Source organism: Protopterus annectens, chromosome 1.part0, assembly GCF_019279795.1.
Source record: "Protopterus annectens isolate FY-2018-M chromosome 1.part0, PAN1.0, whole genome shotgun sequence".
NCBI classification, from domain to species: Eukaryota; Metazoa; Chordata; order Ceratodontiformes; family Protopteridae; genus Protopterus; species Protopterus annectens.
Genome location: NC_056725.1, coordinates 892153793 through 892176945, shown reverse-complemented (window position 1 = coordinate 892176945; position 23153 = coordinate 892153793).

Genomic DNA, 23153 nt, shown 5'->3' with positions numbered 1-23153 from the left:
ACACACACACACACACACACACACACACACACACACACACACACACACACACACACACACACACACACACACACACACACTCATGACATCTACCTCACCCCTATGGATAAATGCATATGTCTGACAAATGGTCATCAATAATCAAATAAAAATGTTTGGCTTACCATGTGCAGATGACTCCACACCTTCTAGTGAGGATGGTCCTGGAAGAAGTTAACCAAAAGGTGAGGACACAATCACCACAATTACAGTATCACAGGGCACAGAATTATTGTCTATATATCCATTAACAAAACAATTAACTGAATCTTGCCTAACACATCCACCCAAAGCCCATGTGTCCTAAACAAAAATGTTGTTAACTGTATAAATTTATCAATATGTTCAACCAAAAAAGTTAATGAGAATAAAATGAGAGAACTATTGTTTTTCAATAATTCACTATACAATAAAATGTTATAAACTGACATATGTAAGCTTATATGGAAGCTCCTCCTACCACATACTTGTCCTCCCAGAAACATCAGCACCAACATCAGTCACATGTTGTTGTGCACTTTCCACAGAGCTCTCTCTGAATCTCTGACAGTGGACAAGAACTCTTCATTTAGTGTCAGTGGTGGTTCTGTAGCAGCCCCTCCTTAGCCAGTTGTTCATGGTCAGCTGTAGCTGGTCACCTCCCGGCTGATGAAATAATATCAGTAGCCCTATGACGCACCTGATCGTAAGGCCTGCTGTGCCCCATACAGCATTTATGTTATTGACTATCTAGTTCTAACTTGGCATTCTGTCAGACATATCGCCACGTCCTCTCTCCTGAAGAAAGGCATTATGGCACCTAAATGTTTGCACAATTTGTCAGTCTCCAAATCACAGACAGGAAGTTAGATGGATTAGTATACTTGGGTGCCATACTTCTAGGTTACATAAAACAGAGAAGGATACAACACACAAATATCCACGATTAAATTCCTGCCTTTACAGACATACATATTGTCAGTATTAACTTCAGCAGACATACAGTTCAGGTATTAAAATGTAAGATTATGTGGTTGTACCATATCATATCCACACATAAACCAATGTTTGATCCAAAATAAAGAATAACAATGGAGTAATATATTCCCCCGGATTCACGAATCCTCTGTGTAAGACTTAATAAGTCTTACTCGGAGGCTGCAGTTGAATGGTATGATGTCAGCATGCCATGAATATTCATGAGGGCACACTGACTCAACTGTAAGTCTTACACGGGCCGGGTAGGAAAGCAGGGGGCGTGTCCGACTGCCGAGCAGTCTAAATGTCCATGCCCCTGCAAGGTTTGGAAAAGTAAAATGAAAGTACACAAGAGTGAGTCCGCTCAAATGTCCTTGCACCCAACACCACACTCCCTGACATTGTAAACCCCCATCACAGTTATAAAAAGTAAAAAATTAATTTTATTTTTTTTAAATTCCCAAAATAGCTGCCCGTATTTGCGCGTGTGTGCTCGGGTGTGCCCATTGCTTAGCTGTAGTTAACAATTCCGACATGGAAGAGTATAAGAAAGAATGCTTATGCAAATCACACCAAACAGCAATAGCGTAATGTTAGAGCATTCGCACAAAGAAGAGGCATTCACAGTTCAAGTCCCACCACTCCCCTTCTTATTTATGTTTTAAATCAGTACATGGAATAATACCTGACAAATATGATTAAAATATCAGTAAAAAGCAGTGAAATGGCCAATGTATCAGTGAACAAAATATTATATTTTTAAAGGATCCTGATATATAATTGCTTGCAGTTAAGCAGCGCTTTACCCAGCGCAATAGAGTTGCCCATAGTTTAATAGTGCTTTACCCAGCGCAATAGAGTTGCCTAAAGTTTAAGAGTGCTTTACCCAGTGCAATAGAGGTGCTCATAGCAAAATAGCGCTTTAACAAGGGCAATGTGTTTGCGCGGACATGCTCGCTGCACCAACCAGGGCATCGTAGGGCACAGTGGAGCATCGTAGAGCAAAGTTGCTTAAACGCAGCCACACCCCCTAGCCTGTCTGGACAGTATGAAAATAAAATGAATGACAAGGTTCGACCCCAGGACTCTGTGCATCATAATCAAAGTACAGAACCACTAAGCCATGACAACTTAGGAGAAACAGCCACTGTTAACATACATATACTTAGTAATGGTAGATTAACATTTACTAAGCAGGTCTGCAGTCAACCGAGAATTTTCAAAAATGGCCAATCACAAAAACGTGCGAGAAATGCGGCATATTTAAACCCCATAGGTGGGAATACTCACCATAATTGATTGTACCTCACATCTGAAGTTAGAATGGCTGGTGCTGGAGAGGGTACATGCTTCCGAGCGCAACTTTGGGGCATCGAGGAGTCGAAATACATGGTTTGGCTCCTTGTTCACTGTCATGAGTCAAGACTCCTGCAGGGCCAGTTCCAAGGAATGGAGTACAAGGCAGAGGCTTGGAACCGGTTAGCTCATAACCTCACCAGTGTCACAGGCGTTCCTCGGACTGGTGAGCAGGTCCATCAGCACCATGCAGACCTGAAGAGATGGAAGCAGGACCACCTAAACTAATGGATACAGGTGGCCCGTGGGATGCAGTATGTAGGAATTGTTAATTAATTCTGTATAACAGATAGGTATATCTCAATATCCCTTAATTTACTTTACAGCTGCAGGTGACCGTGCTGAGAATCAGCAAGCCTCTGCAGATAGACTGTGCCACCAGGCAGGTTAGTGATTATTCTGCATGTATTGTTATATAAAATAGGGGAGAGAGCATGAAATAAAGTGTTGTAGTCCAATAATACAGCCATAAATGGCCTGAATAAGTCCTCTGCATGTACTGTCAGATAAAAAAGTCAGAGAGCCAGAAAAAGAGTGTAGTAACCCATTAAGAAAGGTAACATATGTCCGGAATAATATCTCTGCAGGTACTGTCATATAAAATAAGTGCGTGAGCCTGAAAAAGAGTGTTCTAATCTATTAATAAAGGTATAATATGTCTTGAATATGTCTTCCATATGCACCGTTATAACAAATAAAGGAGTGAGCCTGTGGAAAAGTGTGTAATGTCATTAATAAAGGTCTAAAACCCTGAGTGTGTCTGTGTCACTTAGTTTGAAATGTTGTTGTACCCTTGCATTATACAAATAGTACTGTTTTAAAAAAGTGCTGGCAACCCAGAGTTGTGCAGTCCCATATAAAGTGGGTGATGGAATTGCTAGTAGCTGTGAAGCATATATACAGTCCTCAACAGTCAGTTACTGGCTGGCATGCATAAGTAAATCTGGCACATGAGTAGCATGTTAATTTTTTCCCCAGAAACGTGAGTGTGTGTCAAGAAATGCAGGGTTCTGTACAAATTGAAGTGAAAATGTCATGTGAAAACATCCAGATATGTAGATAAAGAAATATAAATGCAATCAAGGAATATGTAGCAGTAACATCTGCATCTTGGACAGTTAGTATGTCAGATATGGGTCAGGCATATATTGAAGTAGCCAAACCCATTACACAACCTAATGCATGGTGGCAAGTGTCATAATACATGTAGGGGATATACACTTGCAGTCACTAGGAATGTAGTGTACACTAAAAGTAATTATAAGATGTTAATCGAGGATTTTTTCTACACCCTACTGTATGTGCATAAACCATGCAATTCCACACCTCAATGGGTATGTGTAATCTTAAATATTTATTGGGACATATGTCCTATTGTTCTATAAATATTTGCATTCACGTTGATGCATGTGCCCTGTTCAAACACCACAATCATGGTGGCCTGTTGCTACCAAACATCCCTGCATGCTGTTGGAATAGCGACTGTTGTTCAATATATGCATGTGTTATGCTTGCTGTTCAACTGTTGGAACCTTGGTGTGTTGTGTTAATGGGAATATTATTGCATGCTGTTACAACTAATCCGGAATGCTGTTGTTTATGTTGTAATTAAACACACCTAATCACAGAACATATGGGAAGGCTGGTCCCAGCAGACCCACTTGTCCCTCCTCAGCTGGCGAGGACACCTGGCACCAGCAGGTCCGGTGCCCAGCCCGGGCTCCCCTTCTCCATTGGTCCTGTGCCACCTTCAGGTGGAAGTGCTGCTGGGGATGGGGCTCGTCCCCCGTGCAAACATGGGTGGAGAAGGGCCACCTGTCACCCTTTGAATGGTCCGGGCTTTGGTGCATAGGGAGATCCAGCGTTCAGTCGCTGATCCCCTACGCCAGCTTGAGGCGAGAGTGGTGCATCTCACGGGTGAGCCTGCCCATCCTACACAGCCCCCAGCACAGCCACCCTCGGGGCTGTGAAGGTGCAGTGGTGACTGCTCATGGGTGGGGATCTCAGTTCCACTGTTACCATCTGTGGGCTCATGGGCTTAGGATTTCCAAACATCCGTCCCCGTCAATTGTGTTCACCCACCCCATGTGTCATACACTGGCCCTGTATGCGTCTTGTCTGTCTTGTCTGTTTACCTCCCCAACCTAACTCCCCGAACATACCTACTTCCTCTACCTCACTTTCCACTCTCACCTGAAAAAAAAAAAAGGGCAACCTGTACCCACAAAAAAATTACGCCCCGTACATAGCTGCCCATTTCACACACATGTCCACTGGACATGTAAACTGATAATTATAATTGGCAATACAACATACTTTGTTGTCCTCACCCCTCTCCCAGAGGTGGAAGGTTTCAAATTTCACTCCAAATTTATTGCATATGCACAGCTGTTGCTGGTAAAGAAATGAGCAGCTATGGACCTTCCCTACACCCGTCCTACACATCCCGAGCTTGTTTACCTACTATCTGTTCCTCTTTGTGCCCCCTTTTTCACCACTTTCCTATCTCCCCATTTTTTTTCTTTAAAAGAAATTAGCGCAGGGGTTAGCAGGAGTAAGCACTTTTAAGCGGTAGTAAGCAGGTTTAAGCGAGTTTGCACATGTGTGCCCTTAGCTAAGCATCACTTAGCATTGTGCAAATCCGCGCAAACTCGCTTACAGCTGCTTAAAAGAGCCTTAGTCATTCTATGGAAGGGCCCTTGTTCTGCTCAGCAGCAAAAGAAAAGACCTCTGCCAGTCTCAAACCCCAGACCATTGATACCATAGACTGCATGAATTCCCACTAAGCCACAGCAGATATACAAATAACTTGGTATTGACATAAATATATCATGCATTACAATGAGGGAATGTAAATGGAAATTAGGAATGGTATAACACAAATCCTGTTCTGTGGGTCTTTACCAGCAGTTGTTGTGGAATTGCATGACATGACTGTAAAAAGAGAACCAGCCATCCAAGCAGGGAATAATGTTACAGTAGCACCTTACAAACACCACACAGTATCAGACCAGGATAAATACTGGCAAAGTTTATTAGGGCAGAGGTCAGACACCCCAACTGTGACTGCTTTACAGGGATGTCCCTGATTTGTAAAGAAATGTTAGCTGTGCCCCACTGAATCACTCTAGAAAGTACTAACTTTAGGCAGACAAATGTGGAATCACACGTAATGAATAATCTCAATAGGTGAGAGTAGACACTGCTTGCATGTCAGAAAAGGTGTAGGTATACATATGCTCTGATTCCCAAGAAAGTCTCAACTGCAATATATCTGTAATATATTGCAGGTGCATCTAACGTATATGCACCTTTCATTGAGGGCGTTAAAATATATACCTGAGAGTATCTGAGGCCTGGCAGAGGCAGAAACACACAGGCATATCAGCATTACTGCTGTTACACACTCTGCAAATAGCTTTGGAAGGAGTTCCACTAGCATGCCCTTATATAGGAGTACAACACAGAAATATCACAGGATATAGCCATGTACTGCTAGCAACCAACTGTGACAATGCCAATGTGCCAGTGCTGAAAAGACTGGTGTGGTGCACAGACAAAGTATAATAGGCTAACCTCTAGCTACCATCTGGATATGTCCACAGGTGGGAGCTACGCAGACAGACTACTTGCCTTGATAGACTAACAGGCACACAGCAATCCTGTATGTTCAGCAAGATAAACCTCACATGATAATAAAAAATGCTCTTTGCAGTTCTGCACCCCTACCCAAAGGTAAAACACACCTGTGTATTCAGGCAAAAAACAGGGTGTAGGTAGGCATACACAGTATTGAAACATGTCCAGTTGTGTTGAGCAGCATGTGCTAGTGTCAACACAAACAAACCACAAACTGTTCAGAGGTGAGTAACGTAATAATTATAGTATAGCAGTTCACAAACACTGCAAGTGCCACAGGAATACAGTGCACTAACCACATTTGTATGACAGTTAAATGTCTAATTCAGAAAGAAAGTAATACTCCCATGTATCCTGTGTTAGCATTTGGAGGGGTGAGTACATGTCTACATTGAGAAGTGTGTACTGGAAACAGCAACATTCAGGTTTGAGTACGACATGCATTTCACTGGCTACAACCCTAGCTTCAGATAAGAGACATATACCAACCTTCTGACTGACACAACGGTGTCCATAGCAAACAAGCATGGGCCCCACCTTGGAAATCTGAAAGGCCGCGCCTACCTAACCTAGCATTTTATAGCAGTGGGTTGCAATCACAGTGAGTAATGCAATCAGCACACAGCAGCCTGCATGCAATTACTGAATGATGGGCAGAAAGTGGTGCAGAGGCTGTCACATGCACAAGTGCAGATACCTAAAAAAGCAGGCTCTACCTGCTGTCCACACATGCAATAATATCATTGCAGGTACAGGGAGATAGAGAGCGAGAGTGAGACAGAGAAACAGACAGAGACACAGACAACAGAGAGAGAAACAGAGACAGAAACAGAAACAGAGGGAGAAAACCCAATACAAACAACCAACCAAAAAAAAAAACCCTACAAAACTGTAACAGACGGAGCAGGGAAATACAAAGGTAAGGTATGTAACTCATATGTATGTGTTGGCATGTAGTAGATGTTCCTGAAGAGTACTCTACACACTTCAAATCATCCATGTGTGGCAGCAGTCTGTATCTATCTGTATCTGCATATGTGCATAGGGCAGGGGACATACTGCAACTGTTAGTGAAGGGTGGACAGATATCTGTCATTGAAGGCTGTTATGTGCATATATCTATGTAGGTCGTAGTGTGTGGCATAGGAAACAGTATGCAGTGCTGATATATGTCATGTGATGGTTAAACACTGTGGGATTGATTTGTCAGATCTGCTGTGTTACAACCAGTCAGGCCTGCTAAAGCTACATGGGCCGAGGACACCCACATGCATTCTGCACAGCACTATACAATATAATCACATAACTGTACATCCCACAACTGTCGCATAACTGATACCCCCACCATGAAAGGTGGACTGTACATGTGCCTATATGTACATCTATGTGTACAGCAATGGATGTGTACATGTATGTGTATAGATATGTATATATATATATATATATATATATATATATATATATATATATATATATACATATAGACAGAGAGAGACATGGGGCCATATGTACTGCAACAGGTGTGTGGTGACCAAGGTATGGACTGTAGACAAGTGTTGATACTGCAGTGCCATTCCTCCTTTCCAAAAGACTGTACCCATTAACTACCACATAGGTAGAGATCTACCCAACACTGAAGGCGTGAAAAGGGAACATGGGACACAGGTGGACAGTAGCCACCTCTTTGATAAAGACAGTGCCACACTAGACCTGTAATCTGTGTGGTATGTGTCATGACAACAGGTGTGTCATCTAGGGAAATATAGGTCAGTGTCCCCCTCTACTCATCACAATGCCCTGTGTGGTATGTACCTCACATGACAACTATAGCAGGTGGAAAGGCCACAGACATACCTCACAAAGGGTAATACTGGCTGCAAACAGATGCCCTATGCAGACTGACTCACAAAACCACATCTAGACTGTATTGCATACCGGCCACACAAAGGTCACCTCTGCCGGACATACAGAGGTATGTCACACCTATAGCTGGGTGACAACCACCATGGCAACATATCACAATCTCTCCGGGCTACACACTCTAGGGCCCTAAACCTCATCAGCTCACTAAACAGCACATGCTGGAGGGATAGGTTCCTATCTCAGAGATATGCCATACACTGGAATAGACCACCTAGCAATAGCAAACAAGGCTCCTCATTAGCAGTTGTCATAAATACCCCTGATGATTGTTTGGGAGATTGGTAATACACCCCAGGAACCCCCTCTGTGGTTCTAGTTGGCAGGGGCAAGTGAAATCAAAATACATGTGTGTCAAAGGCCAGGGTAGCATATGGCCATGCTGCTGTAGGCCCTAGGGCCAATAGCATATAACCTACCTATGACACTATGCACTCACACATGTACTCAATGCAATATCTGCTATGTGAGGTTGAATAAGTGTAATGCTGAATGTGTGCAAGGTCTGTAAAGGTGTGATAGGTTAGTGTGAAGTTGTATCTGACATGGTAGTGTCTATCCTAGCTGTGACACCAGGAAAAGATGTGTATTGTACTGTTAGGCAGACATAGTAGTATGGCATACGATGTGACGTAGTTCCTTGTTGATGACTGTGATTTCTCATTGTAGGCTAAAGCAATACATGTATGCTTAGTGAGTGGTACTGCTGGTGAATCCAACTCCCATAGGAACTGTAGTACTACCTGAAGCTGTAGGCCTAAACAGCACAGTATGGTGTGTGTTCACATTGCTTGGAAACACTGTCTTGTGTGTGTCCTCTAGTCTGCACAGAGGACAAAACTCAGGCATAAGGGTTTGTAAGTAGTGGCACACACTACTGTATGGTACACAGGTAATTCTCGTCTGTGTTGGCATACAGTGGTGCGTTGTATGTTTGTCTGATGTGTGTGTAATTATGCCTGTACCATGGCTGCAATCATATGTGAGTTACAGGGTATACGTGTGTATCCAGCAACATATATACTCTGTTACAACAGTATGCCACCTATAGTAACAACTGTACACATATGTTAGGCAGGGCTATGGCATCAATGACTAGGGTGGTTGACTGGTACTACTGTAACTGTACTTTACATTCATTGCAATGGATGACATCTCTGTTCGTGCATTGGCGTGATATATACCCCTGTGTCGAGGTTGTGCATTGTGTCACAAACAGTGCGCTGGGTATTGTTGTATAGTGCTGTGATATACAGGGTGTGCCAGGCACTGTTAGTCAGTTGTGGCCTGAGAACCAATAAGTGGTAGTGAATGTGTGTAACCCCTGACAGACAAATGGATGGTATATATGTCAGTAAAGTGATATCTTTGGTTAAAGGTTTAAAGTGTGCCACAGGACTCGCCCACACATATTGTTCATATCTTTTTCAGCCAGATGGCCCACCAACACAACCTGTTGTACACAGCAGTGGAGGAAGATGAAATTGTCCAAAGCTTGGTGCAGCAGTACACAATGCTGTTTTCCTGAAGCAGCCAGCACCAGCAGAAGCGGACTGCACTGTGGCAGGATCTTGTTCGTTAGGTAAATGACATGGGCATGCATAACCGGGCATATGAGCAGGTACGCCATTACTGCAGTGATTTAAATCGACATGTCCGGCGGTGTGCATCTGATATCCAAAGACAACAGCTTGCCACAGGTGGTGGGGTGGCCATTCATCACCCCATCACCAGAGTGGAGGAGCTGCTCCTAAGCGTGGTGACAACTGGACAAGAGCAGCAACAACCTGTGACATGTGTTGTCATGGAGGCCAGAGCCACCCAGCACGTTCACATGGAGTGAGCAGGTAACATGCCCTATCTGTAGACTACAGTTAACTGTATTGTTAGATTATGTCTACGTGAGATGTGTACTGTGTGTTTAGCAGTTGTGCTGCCTAGTGTTATGCAATACTGATATTTGGAATATTATCTCTACACCTGTGAATGTTGACTGTTGTTCCACTGTAGTTTAGCATACCCACTGTAGCAATGCCACAGTTGTGGCCACTGATGAACTCTCTCATATTCTCGTAGGTCTCTCTGGTGTGACAGCAGGGCAGACGATTCATGCTGGTGAGTGTGGTATAACTGCAATGCTGGTAATGAAATATGCATGTCATAGGTGAGGTGTAGGCCATGTACACATAACACACCTACGCATAATGCATGCCATGCATGTTTGCTGTAAGACGTTGCAGAGCTCAGTAATATCAGTAGCTGCCTCAATGACATGCAATACACAGAGCATCAGACACAGTTGTGGCAACACTGTACTGCACATTGGATATGCATAGTTGCTACAGCTGTAGACAACATAACACGTTTATCATACGCAGTACAGAAAAAACATGCTACATATGACATTACCACACACCTACTGTAAGGTCACACTTCAGTATCCCACATGTCATCCACACACACATGATGTACCGCAGGGGTAGAGGCCTATCATGGGGCTGTGCAACACTCTTCAACACATAACACAGTTGTGTTAGACAATGCTCCCTATTGGGCACCTCACACACCCATGTACAAAGTGGCTGTGTAATTGTGAACGTAGCCACGGCACTGCAGTTCAGGTACAGCATGCTAGGCGGTGGTCTGTCACACATTAGTAGCCATGAGTGACCACAAGATGCATGATGATGATGGCACATGGTACTACACCCCATCCACTTACAGTGACCACAGTACTACACATAGCAGTCATTGCTTTGCATCTCAATTTTGTGTGTGTGCAAACATATGCACCTATACACAATATGCATAGCATGCTGTGTGTGTGCTTACATATGCCAGTATACACAATATGGACAGCAGTCGCCATCTGTACAAAGTGTCACATATATGTCCTGGAATGCTATTGGGTGTATAGGTCACATGACAACCATTGGGTATGTGTGGTGTTTAATGTTGCAGTCAAGTAGCATGCCATGTCATGGCTGGCACCGACATATCTGCAATATGTCCCACACTCACCATAACCACTGTACAAGTGCCATGTTGAGCACTGGGATTCCTTCATGTCTACATGCACCACTCATTCTGTGTGTTTACATAGCATGCATGTGCTACACCTGTGCCCACTATTATCTGCTATGGACACAGACACTGTAATCATACATGGCAATCTATGTGTCACACAGATAACACATGCAGCCATGGTATGTATACCTGTGAGTGATGGTGCACAGGACATTGCAGAGCTGATAATACATGCACAGAAATGTTGTGTCCATGTACACATTGTGTTCCAGGGTGTAGCCAATCACTGAACAACTACACACATGCATCAAAGCCATGTATAATGTCATTAAATAGGGCCATCTACACTTGCACTGCATGGTCTTGAGTAACACATATTCTGCATGCTGACACGTGTGAGGTGACTGTTTGCCTTGTGATACTGGCACCCACCTTCACCCATTATTGAGTATGTGTTGGATTGCTGGTGTGTGTGTGTGTGTGTGTGTGTGTGTGTGTGTGTGTGTGTGTGTGCTGTAGTAAGGAGTGTATTTGTGTGAATGTGTGCATGTGTTCATGTGTGCATGTGTGCACGTGTGCACGTGTGCACATGTGCATGTGTGCTAACATCATGTACAGATTGTAAAGTGTGTTTAATGTCTTCCTCTCACAGGTGTAGAGTTTGGGGTGGCTGAAAGCAGCAGGGAACTTGAAGTCACTGCCACTAATAGTGGAGATGATGAGACATGTATTCTGGCAATGGAAGGTTTGTCAGGGTCTGTCGTTGGTCCACCAATCAACAGTACACAGCAGGAGAGTGTGGTATCCATGGCACTTGCATCACCTAACAGCAGCCATAGCCGGATTCCTGGAATGGTACCACATAGGCGGACGTCCAGGGGTTCTCGGGGGAGCACCACTGGTCGTATTGCTCGTGGCAGATGTGCCCCCAGAAGTATTACAACCAGTATGTTCCGGGCTGTAATGCAGGCACAGGCACATATGGAACGGTACACCAGACAGGGACTAAGGGCGCAGAGGGCCCATTACACCAGTATCAATGACAGCACCCGTGACCTTGCCGGTGACATCCGGAATTACACCGAGGTCATTGATAGACGATGGGGAGAGACAATAGATGCCCTCCACAATGTGTCTTCCATGAGCCAGGACCATGCGGGATGGGTGAGACGTTGATGCGGATGCATGATAGCAACAGCTGGCAGTCGACGCAGACAGCACACAGATCACAGCCACTCCCATAGTGGCAGTACCAGCCCAGCTGGCCTGTCTATTGACTGTCCTAGTAGACCACGTGCACGTGGTTCTGGCCAGTCCCAGCAGGGACATGGGTCCAATCATCATACCTCTGCCTCTGATGATAGTACCCAGTCAGGGTTGGTACCCGATACTGCCCGTAGCACCCCTGCCAGGCACAGGTACTGCGTCCATGCCCAGAGACAGTGATCTGTACAGCCTAGCAGGTACAGTCTGTGGCTGTCCCACAACCTCCCGTATATGGCAGCCACATGATGGAGCTGTGTGCATGCAGACACACACACATTAACCATACAACTAGGGCACCTGTGCCACCTCCTGTCATCTGTAACATTGATGCAGGAACAGGCTAACATGGTTCTGATGCACAGGGTGACATTATAGCAGTGTAGCAATATTAGCAAGTTGTCAACAGGAAAGTGTAATGATATCCTTGTAGGTATATCTGAGCAGGCATTATGCATCACAGCTCTGATTGTCAATGTAGCATTGTTTACACCAGTGTTAGGTCTGAGTATGTATTGTCCACCCATGTGCCACTTGGCTGAAGTGTACAGTGTTGCCAGCATTTATTAGTGAGTGAACAGTACATGTGTGGTGTGTGCATTACAGATTAGCAGGTGTACATCTGTGAACATGGTGGGTGCGCACTGTCTGCATGTTCGTGCATAGTGGACACATGGGACATGTGACATACCCTGTTGTACACATTGTTAACATCTCATAGTATCTTTCGATGGCCAGTATGCATTCTACTACAGATATGTACTAACATGGGTACACTGTGTGTATGACATGGGTTGACAGTATGCTGTGGGTGATACTGTTAATACCTGTCAATGATTTGCAGTCTGGTAGTATACACAACCTCAACAGCATGACTATAACCAATCATTAGATGATGTCCTGACAAATGACACACAGTTGTAGGGAACTCAGTAACAGTTGGATCCTTCCAGTACTATACTATAACAGTAACCAGTGGTATTGACCGCCACCCGTTCCTGGGACCAAACCTATTTGGCATACAGCCCTCTTAGGTACATGCAAACACACTAGGGATATATCCATCCACATCTGGAAATGCATGCATTGGCCTACAATGCATTCCCTGGATGGGACGCATATCCTACAAAAGGGTATCATACAGACAGATACCTGTTGTCCAATACATGCTGTATAGCAGTAAGTCGACTATGGCATAGTCATCTACATTTACTATACATACTATCCCGACAGTACCACATAGGTGGTAGCCCTCAACATGTATGTTTTGTAACAAAGTGTACATACAGCCATGTGTTATTTCATCTGTCCCTTGGTATCCACATATCCATAGTATTGTGGAGTCCCTCGGTGTGTCACATAAGACATTAGGGGCCTAAATGCATATCCACAGGGCTGTTGTACACCTATAATGACTGTCCATTATTGCCAGTTGTTGTTGTGTATACCCCAGGCATGTACCCTCACTCACAGTACTCTATAGTAACTGTCATGGGTGTGTGTGGCACAGATGACCTTGGACACAGATCACTACAGTGGCCGGGCTTGTCACATACATACATATGTGACCTATGATCTTAGGAGCAGTGGCACAATCTGTCAAAGGAAACAAATGTATTCATGTAATATGCAGGCTTCACACCTATGTGCTGATTGAGGTCACATGTGCACATATTTATTTGCCACACAGATACCTGATATGTGCAATGCACATACTGTTTTAATCATGATATGTCATACCATAGTAAAATCAAAGCTGACACTGTATTGACTAACTGTATCACACACTTAGCAGTTGCAGGATTCAAACCCCTACCTAACTATGTTATGATACTAGAGAGATACGCATTAACATGGCACGCTATATGCTTTGCTGGGTGGCTTTTCTTCTCCTGCTATATTTGTAGGATGCTGACATCATCAGACTTTCCAAAGAGGAATGTACCTCTCTTAATGTGTTTTCCCAGTCTCCAAAAAGGGCACGCCTCTCAAAGGAAATCATACACATCCCCACACACTGTCAGCAGGATTCAAACCCCTACCTAATCATGTTATGATAGTAGAGAAATAGGCATCAACACGGCATGCTATATACTTTGCTGGGTGTTTTGTTTTCTCCTGCTATATTTGTAAGATGCTGACATCATCAGACTTTCCAGATAGGAATGTACCTCTTTTTGTGTGTTTTCCCAGTCTCCAAAAAGGGCACTCCTCTCAAAGGAAATCACACACATACACCCCCCCACACACAAACTGTCAGTGTTTGCAGGATTCAAACCCCTAATTAACTATGTTATGATACTTAAGACATACACATTAACACGGCGCATTATATACTTTGCTGGGTGTTTTGTCTTCTCCTGCTATATTTGTAGGATGCTGACATCATCAGACTTTCCAAAGAGGAATGTACCTCTTTTAATGTGTTTTCCCAGTCTCCAAAAAGTATAGTCCTCTCAAAGGAAATCACACACATACACCCCCCAACCACAAACACACACAGTCAGTGTTTGCAGGATTCAAACCCCTACCTAACTATGCTATGATACTAGAGACATAGGCATTAACACAGTGCGCTATATGCTTTATTAGGTGGCTGCTATTCTCCTGCTATATTTGTAGGATGCTGACATCATCAGACTGGACATGGTAATGTGTGTACACTTTGTTTTATGCAATCCCAGGAATGAGCCATGTGGGTTGGCAGGTGTCAACAGCTTGAACAGGACCCCATAATTCTTACCTTGTGTGATCTATCTGTGGACACATTGACATTCCTTCATATGTCAACCCATATTTATGCACAGATTGTTGGTTTTGTGGATAAGACATGTTTCAGGGGTGTTGATAAAGGGCTATTCAAAGTCTATGTGGAACATGTGTAGCTCTGTTCAGTGATGTATGTCCTGGGTGTCTACCTTGCAAACAGTCTAGCATGTTTGGGAACCATGATCTGCACATGAACATACCACAGTTGGTAGGGTTGTGTGTTTGTCAGCTTCCAACAGCTCTGTGTATGACTTCAAACATGATGGACTCCATGGCCTTGCAGATCAGACTTCATAGGCTTACTGGACTATACTTCCCATGGTGTGTTGTGCACCTACACTTGTGGGGAGTGCTATATGTTGCTGTAACACATTCAGTGGTTCCAGATCCTGTGGAGAGGGTAAGGCTTACCACACTGTTCAGGTGCAGGGTCTGTTTGTTCTGTAGGTCATGCATGACACATATTGGGAAACAATGTAATCCAATTGCTGCCATGCTTTTGGCTTTGGGGGGAGCTGTTCAGCCATTCTACATGTGATATCTCCTGGTATGATGACTGGGACTATCATCAGTGGGAGGTGGGTATGTCTATATGGGCCTGTCTGACAGGATGTCAACATTGTCAGTCAGGTACAGTTGTCCCTGACTCAGGATATATATGAGTGTACGTTGCTATTTATGACATAGCTGAAGGAGGTGTCATGATTCAGTCTGGAATCCTTCTCAGCTACTCTTTACAAAACACCAACAAACCTGAGCACTAATCCCTGTTATACTCTTTTACACACTTAACACCCTACTGATCCTTTGTGATCAGGCTACGGAGTATGTCATCTTAAATATCCTGGCATGTCCAGGTGTTGGTTTCGTGTGTACTCTCCAGTCCAGCTAGTGAATATTGTGGTTTTGACACAATGTCACATCTGCCTCATGTACACAGGCAACCCTCTCCTCCTCCAAACAATCTCAGATATATGTGAGAGATGCAACAATATTGACATACAGGAGGCTGAGCTCTCTCGACCCATGACTGGCATAGTCTATCAGGTGGTGAAGGTAACCACACACACCACATATCAGTCTTACATAAACCTATAGCGACAGCAATCAAACCACACTATCACACATAAACATACTCGGGGGCTCTACATAAACTCTGCCTAAGCAGCAGAGACCTCCAAAGCAGACACACAAACAACTGCTACCCCACTACAATACCCACATATCACATAGTTCACAATGTCAGTGTGCCACACAGTCACTGCCCTTCGGGCTAAACAACACACCTAATACACTTGTAATAGGTGACACTTATTGTCAGACACACTGGCGTCCCACTCACCAGGCCAAGCAAGGGAATAGTCACTTTGAGCTATCTCTCGGGTGGCAGGATCCACAACATAACACATGCACTCAGGTCACTCCAAAGCAGGTACAGGACTGGCTCAATCTTTGTCCATGCTGGTGCGTACACCCTCAGACGTTCCTCCCTGGACCACATGACATGATACACAGAGGAACTCTCTGATCATGTAGCCCAGGCCAGTATGACCCTGACCTTGTCTAGCATCTTACACTCACCAAGTATGATGTCACAGTATACCAACAAACTGATCATGCTTAACAGTTGGCTAACATATTGGTGTCATTCACAGGGGATACAGTGTCTGTCAGCCTGGGGTGACATGCTCGACATGCCACATAGCCTCCCTAAGGACAGCTTGCACCTGTCACCCTTGGACTTTCAAATACTGGCTAAGGTGCTTGCTACCACCATACTGTCTTTTTTAAGTGGGGCTCAAAAGACAAACCCACCTCCATAGACATTACAGAGTACATGACACTGAGGGTAATGCTGCTCAACACCAGATGTGCTACCCTCAAATTGCGACCACTCAGGAATCTCCTCAGTATGGACAACAGCGATATCTGTGCACTAACAGACACCTGGTTCAGGCTCCCAAATGCACACCAGCACTACCAGGTTATATTTCATACTATCGTTTGTGTATGTGAAGTTATTCGATTGCCTATTTTAAGTTTGTTTAGTTACAAGTTCGTTGTTTCAAATAAAATAATTTACGTTTTATATCTGGCTGGTGGCTTTTCGCTTTCTCTATTTTTTATATTTCATACCATGCTTTCTGACCACAAAACTCGGAATGGCCAACACAAATAGGTGGAGTATCCATATACATCACAGATACACATACCTCCAGGTTGGTACCACTGCACAAAGCATCACAGACCATACATATGCACCTAACATTGTGCAAATCTGCCTTTTGGTTTGTTGCCTGCTACAGACCACCCTCCCAAACTCATGAACCACACTCGGCTTTCCTGGGAACACTGGACAATATGAAGGTCTCCCCAAACACCATTATATTGGGTGACTTCAAATACCCACACATTGACTGGGGGTAGTACTCAGGCCCCAACACCCTCACCCAATAGTTGCTACTATTTGTAAACTCATATGCTAGGGCACAACTGGTCACCACACCCACAAAAGGGGACAACATATTGGACATGATCATCACCAACTTGGGGACTCTATGTTCCACACCTGAGCTATACCCCTCATTGGTAAGGTCATAACATACATTTATCTCACTGGACATCCATATCTCATCCCCGCACCCATCCTGGGTAATCTTGGTGAACTTCTCAAAAGCAAACGTCACACTTCTCCAAACCAAGGTAGTATCCTTCAGAGACCCTGGGACAGTGGTAAGTATGGCTCTGACTGCTGAATCCTTTACATACACATTCAGTGGACTGCATGGATCGTGCTATCCCAAATAACAACTGGACTCACTCCCCCAATGGCAGGGGACCTGTCTGGTAGACCCCGGCCATTAATAAACTATACAACGAAAGGAGGATGCTACTACATGATAGAGCACAATCCCAGACAGGGAAGGGATCTGTGATTTGTACTAGCAGACAGCTACAATCACTCATGTATTTATGTCAGGCCCGCTTCTAATGGACAGTTGCACCAGACACGTAGGACACTCACAAGGCCTTCTTCAGTTAATTCAGGTACCTGGGTGGACACTCACTGATATGCTGTGAGTTACTGCATACTGACTAAACATACCCTGAACTCACAGACATTGCCAACATCCTGGCAAACAGGTTCAGTGCAGATGTCTCCCCCCCCATCCCCCCTAAGGAGCTACTGTCCATCCCAACAAAGTATAACCTCCCTGACATCACAAATAAACAGGTGAGTGCTGCCCTCCCCAGAGCAGACAGCACAGCATCAATGGGACCAGACGGTGTCCCGGCCTGCGTCTTACATGGGCTTCATGACAGACGTAACCCTCACATTACGTCACTTTTCAGTATCAGAGTTACTGCAGGATATGTACCTACGGAATGGCGTACAGTGATAGTGGTCCCACTCCACAGAGTTGCTGCCACAATGGACCACAGACAATATCGGCCTATAAGGCTAACTAGCCTGTTCTGCAAAGCTATGGAGCGTATTGTAATGGGACTCATGCACATAGACATCGGGAACCTACAGACACTGGGTCCTACACATTTCAGCGTTGTTGTGGGCAGATCTTGCCTCCTGGACCTGTTCATATTCTTTAAACAGTTACCAGGTCCATCAGTGTAGGGATGGTTGTCCACACAGCCTGCCTGGACCTTGCACAACCCTTCGACACAATACCCCACTTGGCCATTATGCATAGGCTCACCGGCATCGATATCAACACATATCTCACACGATAGAGTGCTACCTGGATCAGGGATAGCACCCACATGCTCAGTATTGCAGGTACCATGTCTGACTATACACCAGTTACACATGGCATCACACAAGGCTCAGTCCTGGGACATCTCTTGTTCAGTATATATTTGTGTGATGTACGGCTAGCACAGGAGGAATATGGATGACCATATTCGCAGATGACTGCAAACTGGGTGCCATAATCAACTCTCCAGCTGGCACATGCATACTCAAATGGGGTCTCACAGAGATAGGATGACTGGTGCCTGAGCCATGGCCTACAGCTAAATGCCATTAGTTGCATAGTCATCCACTTTGGGAATAACAACATGCCCACACATTACCACATAGGTAGTAATCCATTACATATGGTAGTAGTTGTTAGGGGTTTGGGGACATGACTTGTTTGTACTCTGGCCTTTGACAATCACGCTGCCAAAGTGGTTAGAGAGAACTTCTATATAGCCCACCTTATCCCATATGGTTTCACATGTTGATCAAGTGAGGTCATTGTGCCCCTATACTCATCAAGACAATGCTTGGTTACAATGCCACATTTGGGATGTACCTTACCCGACACCTGCAGCAACTGTAATGGCCACAAATGTTCCTCAACAAGCAGATGTAGGGACTTACACGGATGCCCTGCACAGTTCAGATACAGTAACTCCAGCTCTACTCAGTCACTTACCACCTACATGGATGTGTTGTGTGCCTGTAGTTTAAGGAAATATCCAACCCAGATTTAATGGACATGCTCCACCTCAGGATATCCGACTCCCTTGGAGCTACACACTCCAGGGACCTATACCTCATCACAGATGTTAATAGGACATGCTGGAGGGACAGATTATTATCCCAGAGGCTCCACTCACTCTGGATTATAATCCCGGTTTTGCATGGGCAGAGCCACCCACTGACCACCTACAGGATACATCTTGACAAGTGGATGGGTGATCGTATGTTTACCCATGGGATATCTTCTGGGTCGCTGCGAGACACAATACACTAAACGTAAATGGGTTATCTTGTGTGACCTACTATTCACAAGCACAGTGTTCTACTTTGACAGGTTTGCGAAAGCCAAACACACTCTAGCTAGGCTTGTACATGCCCTAGGGCAGATAGGCTAGTATCAACCTCTGAACCTATGTTAATGTTCAGGATGCACAATGTTTATTGCTGATACTGTTTGCAGGTTTTATCATGTTTGCTTTCTCACTTTCTATGAACAACTTAGGTATCTGCAGAACATATTTGATTATGACAGGGTTCCACTATATTATATATGTGTCTGTTGTCATATAACTGTGTGCACAGGGCAGATTGCTGGATGGTGAGAGGTTCCTGGGTTAACACATACAACTGCCTGATATGTGTGGCCCACTACTGTAGTCCGACATAGCCTAAGTGTGTGAGCATGCCCAGTTCAGACTGTCAGTGCTCTGTTGCCTGACATTAGTCTCATTTATTCAAGTGTGTGAGCATGCCCAGTGTGACCTTTCAGTATGTTGCTGTCTGAGGTCCACTACATCTGTTGATGTATGTGTACATGTCCAGTATTAACATTTCTACTGTGTGTGTTGAAAGTCAGGTTCTATTCTTACTGTGGGACTCACCTTTGTGTCATAACTCGACAGGGATTATGCTGTGCCTGCAGGGTTTCCATGGAATACTTAGCATAGACTTATAAACATTTCTTCATACAGGCTGACCACTGCAATGCTGTCATGGCTTGACCACTGCAATGCTGTCATGGCTTAGTGGCTCAGTACTATGGCTATAGTGCACAGTATCCTGGGTTTGAGGACCATCACTGCTTTATATTTTCATACTGAGCAGACCATACTGCTTAAGGGCCAGTAGAGCAAATATGAGCATGTTGCCTTTTGTTCAGCTATGCCCTACTTAGGTTCATAGGTTCATATTAGGCTATCTGCCCTAAGGTATTTACAAGCCTAGCTAGAGTGTGTTTGACTTTCGCCACCCTCTGAACTGATTTTACTGTGCCCTTTTTAAGGTTAGTTTACTGTGCCTCTGTCTAGTAGTGACACCAAAGTAATCCCCGTGGTAAACCTATGATCTCCCATCCTCTCGTCAAGATTCCTCTTGAAGAGAGTCAGTGAGGGGCTCTGCCTAACATGGACTGGGATTCCATTCCAGAGCGAAGGGAGCCTCTGGGTTAGGAATCTGTCCCTCCAACATGTCCAATTTATTTCTGTGCTCAGGTTCAAGTCCCTCAAGCGCATAGCTTTAAGGGGTTTGGATTTTCTGAGGTGGAGCATGCTCATTAATTCCGGGTTGGACATGGCTTTATACGTCAGGCATAGATCGCCTCTAAGTAGGCGGTATGCAACTGAGTAGAGCTGTAGTTTCTTTAACCGAGCAGCATATGGCATCTGTTTGAGTCCCATGATCCTCTTTGTGAGGTTCTTTTGGGGTCTTTCTAGTTGCTGCAGGTGTTGGGTAAGGTACATCCCAAAAGGGGCATTGTATTCAATTATGGGCCTGATGAGGGATGAATAAAGGGGCATAGTGACCTCCCTCAATGTAGATGTAAATCCTATCATGATAAGGTGAGCTATATAGAAGGTCTTTCTAACCACTTTGGCAATGTGGTTGTCAAAGGGGAAATTACTGTCTACTTGGGTCCCTAGGTCCCTAATTGCTTCTTCCGTACTTAATGGATTCCCGCCTATGTGGTAATTTGTGGGCACTTAGTTTTTGCCAACGGGTATGACTATACACTTTTTAGCGTTTAGCTTTAGGCCATGGCTCTAGCACCTGTTATCCGTCTCTATGAGACCCTTTTGGAGGATGCTTGTGTCAGCTGGAGAGTCAATTATGGTGCCCGGTTTACAGTCATCTGCAAACCTGGTCAGCCACAGTCCTCCCATGTTAGCCTGAACCTCCGAAAAATATATGCCAAACACGAGAGGTCCTAGGACTGAGCCTTGTGGGACGCCACTTATAACTGGTTTAGAGTCTGACATGGCTCCAGCAATTCTGACTATGTGAGTTCTGTCCTTGAGCCAGTTTGCAACCCATCTTATGAAATAGGGGTTTATATTTAAGCTGGAGAGCTTATCTATGATGCCCGAATGGGGTATTGTGTTGAAGGCTTTTGCAAAGTCCAGGTAGGCTGTGTGTACTACCTTCCCCTCATCAATGGCCTTGGTGACTGTTTCAAAGAAATTGACCAGGTTTAAGAGGCAGTATCTGCCCTTAACAAAGCCGAATTGGGTAGGATCCAGTGTCTGTAGGTCCCCAATGTCTTTGCTTATGAGTTCCATGATAGACCGGGCTAGTCAGGCTTATGGGGCGATAGTTTCCAGGGTCCGGAGAGGCACCACCTTTGTGGAGTGGGACCACTGTTGCTGTACGCCATTCTTTGGGTACATATCCTGTAGTAAGGCTGCGATTGAACAGCAGCTTTATATGGGGGTTTAGCTCTTCTTGGAGTTCATGTAGAACGTAGCCCGGGACACCATCTGGTCCCATTGATGCTGTGTTTTTTGCTTTGGAGAGGGCGGCTCTCACCTGAGCATCAGAGATGTCAGGGAGGCAGCACTCTGCTGGGATAGATATTTGCTCTTTAGGGGGGAATGGGGGGGGGGGAGTTTGCACTGAACCTGTATGCCAGGATGTTGGCAATGTCTGTGGGTTCAGTGTATTTTTTGTCATTTTGGACCAACTCTGAGCATATCTGTGAGTTGCCACCCAGGTTCCTAACATAACTAAAGAAGGCCTTATGATTATCTTTAGTGTCCTGTGCAATTTTTCTCTTGAAGCTGGCCTTGGATGATTTTATGAGGGATTGTAGTTTTTTTGCTAGTACTGATCAGAGATGTGTTCCCTTTTATGGATTTTGCTCTATCATGTAGTAGCATCCTCCTTCTGTTGTATAGCTTATTTATGGCTGGGGTCCACCCGGCAGGATGCCTGCCTTTGGATGATTGGGTCTTGGTTTTGTTTGGGATAGCATGATCCATGCATTCCTGAAGGTGTCCATAGAATGTGTTTATAAAGGATTCTGCAGTTTGAGCCGTACTTTCCACTGGCCCGGGGGCCTTGAACGATTCCATCATGGTTTTGAGAAGTGTGACATTAGCTTTTGAGAAGTTTTTCACTGTGGTTTTCTGGGCTGTAGGTGGGATCGGGATGTGGATATCCAGTGGAATTGATTTATGGTCCGATCTTACCAATGAGGGGAATACCTCTGGTATGTAGCATAGAGTCCCCATGTTGGTGATGACCAGGTCCAGTATGTTATCCCCTCTTGTGGGGGTGGTGACTAGTTGTTCCATAGCATTTGAGTTTATAAATTCTAGGAACCTTTGGGCTAGGGTGTTGGGGCTTGAGTAATGCTCCCAGTCAATGTTTGGGTAGTTGATGTCACCCAATATAATGGTGTTTGGAGAGACCTTCATATACT